The sequence below is a fragment of the Cynocephalus volans genome, chromosome 9, assembly GCF_027409185.1.
Source record: "Cynocephalus volans isolate mCynVol1 chromosome 9, mCynVol1.pri, whole genome shotgun sequence".
Lineage (NCBI taxonomy): Eukaryota > Metazoa > Chordata > Mammalia > Dermoptera > Cynocephalidae > Cynocephalus > Cynocephalus volans.
Genome location: NC_084468.1, coordinates 21510047 through 21521411, shown reverse-complemented (window position 1 = coordinate 21521411; position 11365 = coordinate 21510047). Strand labels below are relative to the sequence as shown.

The following is an 11365-nucleotide window of genomic DNA, read 5'->3' as shown; positions in this document are numbered from 1 at the left end:
TCCCTTCGCTCTCCTGAACTTCAATATCAAAACCCAGAACTCAAGAAGGCTGGTGGCAAGAGTCCTGTTGATCTTAATAGGAAGGAATCTGTAGTACACTGGGAAAATCATAGACAACTTAATTACCCCTTGTCTCCTTTATAAAAGAGCTTTGGAGACTGTCCATGCCACCAGCAATAGGACTTACTTTCTTCCATAAATGATTGGAAGCTTAGTTTGGAAACCAGTTTTTCTAAGCAGCTGACCATCAGATTGCCTGAATTGCCTGAGGTGTTTAATTTCAATAACATCTGAGGAATCAGAGTCCTTTGGCTAAGCAGCAATCTCAGCTCTGCACCTCCAGCTGGCCTTGCACCATCCACTCTTGTTTGGGCTCCCATTTCAGAGTGCAAACCTGAGATATTCAGCCCAGTGAGAAGACCCAGGCCAGGAGGACAAAGAAGGGGGGTTGAGGACTCACACTGAGACTCTCACAGCAGCCACATGCAAAGCTGTGATTCCCAGAGATCTTGGGTTCTGCCTGGAGCCACTTTTAACCTGTGGAACCAGCTGACTGGTATAGCAGAGACTGCTGTGAGTCAGCAGGAAATTGAGTCAGCCTTATTGATTTGGAGTTGGAGGGAGTGGGTTGAGTTTGTCAGGACCCTGAAAGGTTTTTTGTGGTCATGGAAATAGTTTCATTTTGCCAGCTATGAATCAACTAGCATTTATGCAAGCCCAGAAGCAGAAGAGCTAAAGTTAAAAATAAGTCAACCTTTTATATTTAGGCAAGGCAGATCACAGCCCTAAAATGGGAATTGGGGCATGCGGATCTACCTCGTTTTGGACTCAAGGGGAAGGGGCGATATAGCACAGGGTCTCTTCCACGTGGCTTCTCTGCTTATACAGGGGGCTATGCAGAAAGAGCTGAAGTTCAGAGGGCCTAGAGCTCCAGTTTTCTATCTAAAACCTGTCAGGAGTGACATGGAGGTGTGGACACCTTTGCTGTGTGCAGGTGTGGTGTGTGTAGGCAGGACTAGTATGCATCAGCATGCAGCTGCTCCAGTTGTTAAAACACTGTAATATTCTTATACTACTTGGTCAACAGACATTGACCCACATCCCCTGTTTGCTTCCCCACTACCAGCCACCCAGCCCCTCCTCTAGAACCTCACAAACGTCCCCAGTATTCAGAAACTAAAAGGTTGATATCTGGTACAACGGGACATCCAGAAAATCTGATTCCCTCTGTTCTCTTGAAAATTCAAAAAGATTGGTGGTGAGAGTTCTATCAGTCTAATAGAAAGGAATCCATGGTTTGTTGGGTGAATGACAAACATCCCAATTACCCCTCTCTCCTTTATAAAAGGGCTTTGGAGATTTTCAATGTCACCAACAATAGGATTTGCTTTCTTCCATAAATGACTGTAAGCTTCAGCACCAGGGCCAGCTACATCCATTTAGATGTGTCTTTGTCAATACAGTCATAGTTAGACACAGCGACCATCAACACTGGATGTAGGCATGTGTGTATTTCATGAAGTGAAGGTGTTGGGCTAATGACCCAAGTGCCCACATAGTTAGCAGAAAATTCTCCCCAACTCCATCTAGTATTTTTCAGCTATTTCAGTCCTTTGGGTATTTTTTTCTGATGTGCTTGGGCACAGACTCTTGAGCTCTGCCACTTGGGCCTCTTCTCATGCCATCACACAGTGCCTCTGCCACCAATGACCCTCTGCCGGTAAACTCACTCTTACCACTGTCTTTCTGAGCTCCAGAAAGGGACTGCTGCCCTCCTTGAGTCCACTTAATCCCAAACATGGGCAGCCCCATCAGCTTATTTCCTGCAGGGGTTCATAGACCAATGTGTCACTTTTAATGAGATCTAGCCTAGGTATGAGAACAATGTCAGGGAATTAAAATACAGATTGCTGTAGACTGGATGCCCCTGCCCCCCAACCTCATTATAACTGTTGGGGGTGGGAAATCCTATTATGGTAATTGAAAGGTGGGGCCTTGAAAAGGTGATTAAATTGTAGAACCATGCCATAGTGAATGGATTAAAAATGGTGGTCAGGACTGGTGACACCTCACACTCAGTGCTGGTTAAAATTATTGAAGTTAGAGAGAATTAAAGACTATCTTCTCATGGAGGAAGAATTCATTAGAAATCAGGAACAAATGAAAATATTAGAAGGAAAGCAAGAGGAGGAAAGATCAAAGGTGGATGATCTGAGGGGACCCCAATGTTGGTAAGAAACTTGGAAGAGATCATTGATGACAATCATGCCGTCATGTCTACATCTGTGGGCTCAGAACTCTATGTCAGCATTCTTTCATTTGTAGACAAGGATCTGCTGGAACCAGGCTGCTCAGTCCTGCTCAGCTACAAAGTGCATGCTGTAATCGGGGTGCTGATGGATGACGCAGATCCCCTGGTCACAGTGATGAAGGTGGAAAAGGCCCCCCAGGAGACCTATGCTGATATTGGGGGGTTGGACAACCAAATCTGGGAAATTAAGGAATCTGTGGAGCTTCTTCTCACTCATCCTGAATATTATGAAGAGATGGGTATAAAGCCCCCAAAGAGTCATTCTGTATGGTCCACCTGGCACAGGTAAAACCTTTTTAACCAAATCAGTAGCAAACCAAACCTTGGCCACGTTCTTGAGAGTGATTGGCTCTGAACTTATTCAGAAGTACCTAGGTGATGGGCCCAAACTCGTACGGGATTTGTTTTGAGTTGCTGAAGAACATGCAGCATCCCTCGTGTTTACTGATGAAATTGATGCTATTGGGACAAAAAGATATGACTCAAATTGTGGTGGTGAGAGAGAAATTCAGCGAACAATGTTGGAACTGTTAAACCAGTTGGAATGGCTTTGATTCGAGGGGAGATGTGAAAGTTATCATGGCCACAAACCAAATAGAAACTTTGGATCCAGCACTTATAAGACCAGACCACATTGACAGAAGATCGAGATCCCCCTGCCCGATGAAAAGACTAAGAAGTGCATCTTTCAGATTCACACCAGCGAGATGCCACTGGCCAATGACGTGACCATGGATGACTTGATCATGGCTAAAGATGACCTCTCAGGTGCCGACATCGAGGCATTCTGTAAAGAAGCTGGTCTGATGGCCTTGAGAGAATGTAGAATGAAAGTAACAAATGAAGACTACAAAAAATCTAAGGAAAATGTTCTTTATAAAAAACAAGAAGGCACCCCTGAGTGGCTGTATCTCTAGTGAGCCACAGTTGCCTTCAGGAAAATGGTTGAGAGTTTTCCCAGCCCCTGAGAGGTGGGGGAAGTTGCCCAGAGGAATCCATGTTCCAGTTGATTTTTATTAGCAAAACATCCTGTATATCTTTCAGAGTGTGATGTGTAGGCTGCCCAGTAGGCAGCCTTTGTCTGGTGGTCACTCTGCAGCATTCTGCATCCCAATAAAGCATGTCATTTCATAGACCAAAAAAAAAAAAAAAAAAAAAATGGTGGTCAGGGGCGTGAATGAGGAGGTCAGTCTCTCTCTGCTCCACCATTTTTGCAATGTGATACTCTGCCATCACTATCGCCACCACCAAGGCTCTCATCAGATGTGTTCCATGGGCTTTGGACTTCCCAGACTCAGAAACTGTAAGCAGTAAATTTCATTTTCTTATAAATTACCCAGTTCTGTGAATTTTGTTATAAGCAACAGAAACAGACTAACACAGAGATAAAAGCTCATAGCTCTGATGGGCCCAGAACTATCCTAACACCCTTCATAGGTCAGTTTCTCCTACTTGCACACTGCTGGCTGCTTTGGATCTAGGCTCAGCTTCCCTCAGTGCCCTGGATTTCCCTACACTTTAGAGTCTAGGCCAAGCTGATTCAGCCAAGTACCCCAACAAGAAAGAAGTGTTTTCCTCACCTACGTCTAGAGCCCAAGACCAGGAGCTTGGTCAAGGTGAAAAAACACCAAACTCAATCAGTCTCTTTTCAAGGGTTCAAACATTCTGCCAAAGAAACTGACCTGTAGTCAACGAGGTACAGATTAGATGATCTTCAAACTCCATTTACCGTAAAGGTGTTAAAATATTATTCCCACTTTATAGAAGAGAAACTAAGGCCCAGAAAGGTTTAATATTTCAACTAAACTCAGTCTGTAAAACTTCTAAGGCCCCTTGTACGTGAACGATCACTCCAAAACCTAAGCTTTGAACCACTGCACAAAGCACTTTTCTAGTGGAGATCTGGGGAGTTCTTAAAAATCTTCAATCAATGCTGCATATGCCTTTTACACCTTTGAGTTAAGCATGAAGTTAAGCTTGAAGAGCTTTGGTGGGTTGAAGTGCGTTTGAAATTTCCCACTTAACTTCCTGGCCATCTCATCTGTGATGCCAGGACAGGCAGCTTCAGCCACAGTGCTAGTGTTCTTGAGTCGTCACAAGACCTTGGTCTGCCACGTTCTGCAGTTTCTTTTGTATCAGCCTTCTTTCAACCGTGATAAAGCTCCATTTGGGATGAGTATAATTTTCCCTGCTAACCTTTTCGAATCAGATTTGTCATGGCTATGTCTTTCTGCCTTCTACCTTTTACATCTAACCATCAGTTAGGTCAATAATTCAATCCCCTGATTTACTTGCCAGCACCACAAAAATGCCCTTATATATTCTAGGTAATTTCTTTGTTTCCCCATGTAGGTGGGAGTCTATCCCTAGATTGTAAATCCTTTGAGGACGGAGACCACGTCTTAAGCAGCTTTGTCTTTGCCTCAGCTCCCAGCCCTGTGCCTTACTGTAGACATACTGTAATTTCCTTACCACTCACTTAGAAGACATCCCATGAGAATTCTGTCCCATTTCCACTTATCTCTGCTATGCAGAGATGGTAAGAAGCAAACCATTCTTATCCTTAAACAGCTCTTCATTTTCTTAAGTTTCAATTAAATTTCCTTTCAATACTTCTCTCATTAGGCAAAATTAAAAATTTGTGTTTTTCCAACATTTTTTCTTGGTACTCATGGAAGGCAATTTCACATGGTGGTGTATGCACTGGGCTGAACACCATTAAGGCAACATATTCACAGGTTTGGAGGATTATGATGTGGACATCTTTGGGAGGCTTTGTTCTGCCTACCACAGGCAGAGGAAGCATTAAGTGACACAGAACATCTTATCATGCCAGAAAGTAAAGAAATGCTCAATAAATGATGAGGGCTTGTCAGAAGGACACCAGGAGCCAGGTTGAAAGCCTTTTATTAGTCTGCTTGGGCTGCCATAACAAAGTACCACAGACTGGGTCACTTAAATGACAGAAATTTATTTTGTCACAATTCTGGAGGCTGGAACTCCAAGATCAAGGTGTCAGCAGGTTTGGTTACTCCTGAGCTTACAGATAGCTGCCTTCCCTCTGTGTCCCCAGGTGGCCTTTCCTCTGTGCCTGTGCTGAGAGAGAGCAAGATCTCTGGTGTCCCTTCCTCTTCTTATAAGGACTTCACCCTTATGACCACATTTAACCTTAATTATCTCTTTAAAAGCCCTGTCTTCAAAAACAGTCACATTGTAGGTTAGGATTTTAACATGAATTGGGGGGGGACACAATTTAGTCCATAACAGGGCTCCCATCTATATTGTGACCCAGGTCCTCCTGTGTGAGCAAAAGCCCATCGAGAAAGCTCTCTGGATGTCAGAATGTGGAGGGCAGGATGGTGTGGTGTGGGGGATGTAACTACAACACAGATAACCTTTGACTCTGTGTTTCTCGGGGGACTGAATGTAAGCACGTTTAGTTTGGACAGATTTGCACCACTTTTCAGTTTTATCATTTGACCGGCTTCTTCTGTTAATTGTTTCATGGAGCAGATAGGATTGGATGGCAGTGGCATGTGTGAGCCTACTTTGGGGGTCTCGATCCTGCGAGGAAGTAGATAACACCTTTGGGTTTTTTCCTGGCCCTGAATTAAATAGTCATTGAAGTGTCATATTAAAGCCCATAGACCACTGCTCAATCCATCTGCACCACAGCCAGCGCTGCCTCCATGTCCAACTAGTCATCTTCTCAATGGCCCATTTCACCTGCAAACCTGGCTTAAAGTGATTCTCATGGCTACCCTAAAGATAACTATAAGAAAAATGGAGCAAAGATTATAAAGCAAAAACATAGAAGTACTTAGAAATATGTTGTTTTCTTTTCTTTCCTTCCTTCTTTCTTTCCTACTATAAAATAAATGGAGAAAAATCCTCCACGACCACAAGGTAATTGAAATATTTTTTGCATTTCTTTCCAATGTGTTCCATATTTCCATTCCCGTGCATCACTTCAATCACAGTATACATGCAATTCTATGTTTTGCTTTTTGCACTTAACCTTAGAGAACTTAATATGTTGGATGGCAGTTTTAAAACATATCAGCAAATTTTTGTCACTCCTCTCATGGAGAGGGGTACCTATGTCCCCTCCACTTGAGTCTAGGATGACTTAGTGACCACCTTGTAACCAATATGATGCAGCAGAAGTGAGGCTGTTTAACTTTCAAAACTGGGTCAGAAAAGACCATGAAGCTTCTGCTGGTTCTTTCGGGATGTTAGCTCCAGGGGAAACTATGCAAGAAGGCCAAGTGTCCTGAGCCCACTGTGCTGGAGCACCCGCATGTAGACGCTGTGATTGACAGCCCAGCTGAGCTCACAGCTGACAACCAGCATCAACTCCTAACCCTGTGCATGGGCCATCCCGGATATCCAGCCCAGTCAAGTCTCTGATGTTTGCAGCCCCAGCTGACATCTTTCTGCAACCGCACGAGTAACCTCAACTGAGAATTGCTCAGCTGAGCCCTTTTCAAAATTCTGATATGCAAAATTATGAGCAAAATAAAATGTTTGTTTTAAGCCACTAAGTTTTTGAGTCAATTTTTCACTCAGCAATAGTAACTGAAGCGAATTTTGGTACCTGGAAATGAGGGGCTGCTATAATAAAACCTAAAACAGAGGACATTGGCTTTGAGACCAGGCAGCAGACAAAAAAAGAGGGAGAGTGGGGGGCGAGAGAGGGCTTGAATCTGAAACCTTACAGGGTTGAGAATTGAGTCAGTGAGGGCTTATAGGAACGTGAGGAAAATGGTGCAGGAAGCTGAAAGAAAAGGGACCATTGTTATATACTGGTGGGAAGTTTAGCAAAACTGTTACCTGCAGTAATGTGGACAATAGAAAATGCACTGAATGAACTCTACGATTTAGCAAAGAAACTTTTCAGGCAGAGTGTTTAAGATGCCACCTGGCTTCTTCTACCTGCCTATAGTAAAATGAAAGCAGAGAAATATAAACAGATAAACTGAAGAAAATGGCTATACTTCTGCATCGCTTAATGATGTTTGGAGAAATGCATCATTAGGCGATTTTGTCATTGTGCAAACATCCTAGAGTGCATGCACTTACACAAACCTAGATGGTACAGACCACTACACACCTAGGTTACATGGTATAGCCTGTTGCTCACATATACTATCCTATATGTGATTTGTCATTGACCGAAACCTCATAGCGCATGACTGTACTCCATTGTCAAGTAAAATTTGAAGGAAATATAAAGGAACCTAGAGAATATTTTTTGGCCAGCAACAGGTTCTTAAAGTAAGAAAGGGCCTCAGGGAAAAGATCAAATTTGGCTCTTTCAAGAAAATGCATCCGCAGGGTAAAAATGGAGCCAGAGGGGTGACTTTAAAATCTGTTTTTTTAAGATTTCAGAAAGATTTAAAGTAGAATCTCATAGACACTCTCAGCTAGATAAAAAGCACCTAAGGATCTTAAGATCATACTTTATAGATCATCCCTCTTAAATAACAGAGTTTTAGGCTCTGAAGGATATTGACCTCCAGTGGGAGAGAAGGGCTTATCTCAAAGACCTTTATGGTTTTGTCTAATGAAGAGAACTCTCATAAGGTTTATAAAAACTGTCAAAATTTTCAAGAAAATTATATTGGCAGAAGGAATACCTTCTTTGATGGAAAGAGACAGAGCAGTGCAAAATGAAAAGAGGACTTTGGATTCACAAACTTCTATGGGAAGGAATATTTCCAGCTGCAATCATGAGCTATTTGTTATGGAAAAGAAAGAATGACTCAGAGGTAAGAACCAGGAGCCCAGGTGGAGAAGCCGAGAGCAATGGAGAACAGTTTCTGAAGAACAGTATTGGGCCCTAACCAAGAACCGGTGACAGTGTTCAGCTGGATTTCAAATACTTATGGACTAGTGAATGCTCTGTGCCTCCCATCCCTTCCTTTTTTGAACAGGAGTGTCTATTGTAATTACTCTATCCCTTGATCTCTTTAGTTATCAGGTTTTCAGATACTTGAGCCAATTCATTTACATCTGGACCTGGCGGAGATGATGAGAGCCTGATCCTCAAGCCAGAGCCTGATGTTGTAATAGATGAGCCATGGGAGGTCTTGATAAAGGGGAGGATATTTTGCATGTGGGAGAAATGAAAATAATACTGTGGCAGCTTTAAAACATGTCTTTATTTCCTTTGGTAGTCCTCCCATTGATGGTTGGAGTCTGAGTCCACTTCCCTTGAATTTGGGCCGGGCTTAGTGATTCACTTGTAACCAGAAGAATGCAGAGGATTATGACATTGCATAACTTTCAAGATGAGGTCGGAAAAAGCTATGGAGATTCCACCTGGTGGTCTTGAAACATTAGCTCTGGGAGAAAGCAGAGCCATGTAAGAAGTCTGATTACCCTGAGACTGCTATGCTGGAAAGGCTGAGGGTAGGTGCTGTGGTCAACGGCCTAGCTGAGCTTCCAATACCAGCTGCCTGTCACGTGAGTGATCCATCTTGGATGACAGGCCCAGTCAAGCCACTGGATGACTGCAGCCTCAGTCAAGATCTGGATGCAATCCATGACAGACTGCAAGTAAGAGATGCCCAACATTTTTGAATTCCTGACCCATTAAACTGTGAGCAAAAGAAAATGATTGTTTTAAGCTGCCATGTTTTAAGGTAATTTTGTCATGCCTCAATAGTGACTGGAACATGTTGCTACACAGTCTTCATAAATAGTCTTTAAATTACTATAGCTTCTTTCTGATGTTTTTCTTCTTTTCTGATAGCAGTGATAAAAACAATCATCTTCCTCATTTCCCTTCTTTTAGATTATTTTCTTAGGATAAATTTCCAAAAGGATAACAACCAAGTGAGAGTATAAACATTTTTATAACTTCTAATCCACACTGCCAAATTACTTTCCTAAAAAATAGAACCAAATTTGTCACCAGCAACTTATGGGGATAGCAATTTTATTGCAACTTCACCAGTTTTGGGTATTGTAATTTTAAAGCATATTTAAAAACATCACATATTCAAAAGCTGTTCTTGTGTAACTATTGTAAAATTCCATTACCCTAATCCTAGGGGGAAGTCCATACTAGTTGTAGCCATAGAACTCTCTCCTACTCTGTCTAACTTAGCCCTTTATTATTGGGTTAATGCTTTTTTTTTTCCAACGAAATTTTTCTATTGAATTCCCAGCCTCCTTCTGGAAAGTTGGCAAAGGAGAACATTAGCAGTCTGGGTTATAGTTGCTCCTCTGCATTGCTTACATATCTCTCAGATATAGCCCTGAACTATGCTGACTTTCTGGTCTACTTCCAGCCTGATACCAAGTTACCACTGATTGGGAATTTACCATGAGTCATGCATATGTTATTTTACTCATTCTTTCAACCACCTTGCAAAGTAGACTTTATCTCCTCTTTTCAGAGGCGGGTACGAGGCATCAGAGGTGAACAGGAATTGAACCCATGCTTTTGGCCACCACGTTTTGCCACTTCACCTGGATTGCTGATCTGGGTTTTTCCTTCCCACTCACCCAGACTTCCAGGGAGGAAGCTAGAAAGCAGTGAAAATTCCCATTAGCTCCCTTCAGATATTGTCTACTTCCTCTAAACATTGTTCTGATCCTGATCCATATTTTTGAGCCACCGCAATTTAAAAGCCAATGTTCAGGTTATGACTACATCTATATCTCTGTATGACAATAGCATTAAAATGTGTCTTGTATATTTTGTTAGAAATTATTTGGAGGAAGTAAAAATGAGTATGCCTACATATATACGTAAACATCTTTTCTGAAAAATGCATTCACGAGTCTAAGGAATGTTAATACTTCTTAAATAAAATGGGAAGAAAAAGGTATTTTAAGTTATTCTTCTTTTCTCTAGTCCTTTATGTTTCTTCTCCTTCCTTAGGGTAAGCTATGATATGAAAAATTGAAGCCAAAGAAGAATCCTCTGAGATATGGGGGCATGAGCTGTAAACATGACTTTACTTTTTTGGAATGTGAACTTCATGAAAGCAAGGACTTTGCTTTGTTCACTGTTGTGTCCCCAGGGCTTGAACAGCAGCTGGTGCACAGTAGATGCCCGTGTGTGTGGAATGAATGAATGAGCTACCTGGCTCCCTGCCTAACAGTCCTCTAGTCTCTATAGTTGAGATCATTCGTTGTGCAACTTCAGGCTCAGCATCTGCATGGAACCAACCCTTGATACTCCATCCTTGATACTCTTGATACTCAGAGCTTGGTCCTGGGTCAACATCTGGAAGCTCTTCCAAGAATGAAGAATACCATAACCACTGAACCAGAATCTGCATTTTAACAAGATCCCCGAGTGATCTGTGCCCACATTAAAGTTTACAAATGACTGTCTCGGCCAGTCTGCAACTGGGCTCTCTGACCCAGCTTCATCAGTATGACCTGGGAACCTAGTAGAACACCTACTGAATCAGACTCTAGGGCGGGGTCCAGCAATAAGTACTTGTAGCCTCTGGGTGATCCTGTTACAGGCTAATGTTTGAAAACCACTTTCCCAGGCTCAGCCTCACCAACTTTGCCCTTAATTCCACTTAGACCTTAGATCTTGGTTGTAGTAACTAGGCTGTTTTCCTATTTCCTATAACCAAAACTTTGCTTGAACCCCTTTAATTATGGGGAATTCACTTCCTCCTAAAGCTTTATGCTTCAAATTTGGATAGCTCTGAAAATTCTTCCTTGACAAATGGAAGGAAGGAATATGACATGTTTCATTCCATTACAAACACAATGAATAACCTCATTAATCTTATGACCCAACCCATAAAGGTTACAGATATAGAATTCTAAATATGGGTTTTAGAATGTATAAGCAGATCATGTCAAGACTATCCAGGAGTATGGGTACAGCTATTCCCTGCACAGAGATGCTCAGGAGAAGGCTTGTGAAAAAGCTGAAATCCAGCCCATATTCCACTCCCTAAGCAATTTACCTACAGAGCTACATTTGCCTAGTAGGGTGCCTTTTTCTAATTGACCCAAAGTTGTTGGATGAGCTACCTGTGGTCCTGAATCTTACCCCTGTGACGTGTGGACCAT

At 42.3% G+C, this 11365-nt stretch overlaps 1 pseudogene; it reads left to right on the top strand.

Annotated features, from left to right (window-relative positions):
* The first annotated feature begins 2065 nt into the window (after window positions 1-2065).
* LOC134386459 (26S proteasome regulatory subunit 4-like) lies at window positions 2066-3228 on the top strand (annotated as a pseudogene).
* Window positions 3229-11365: the final 8137 nt, after the last annotated feature.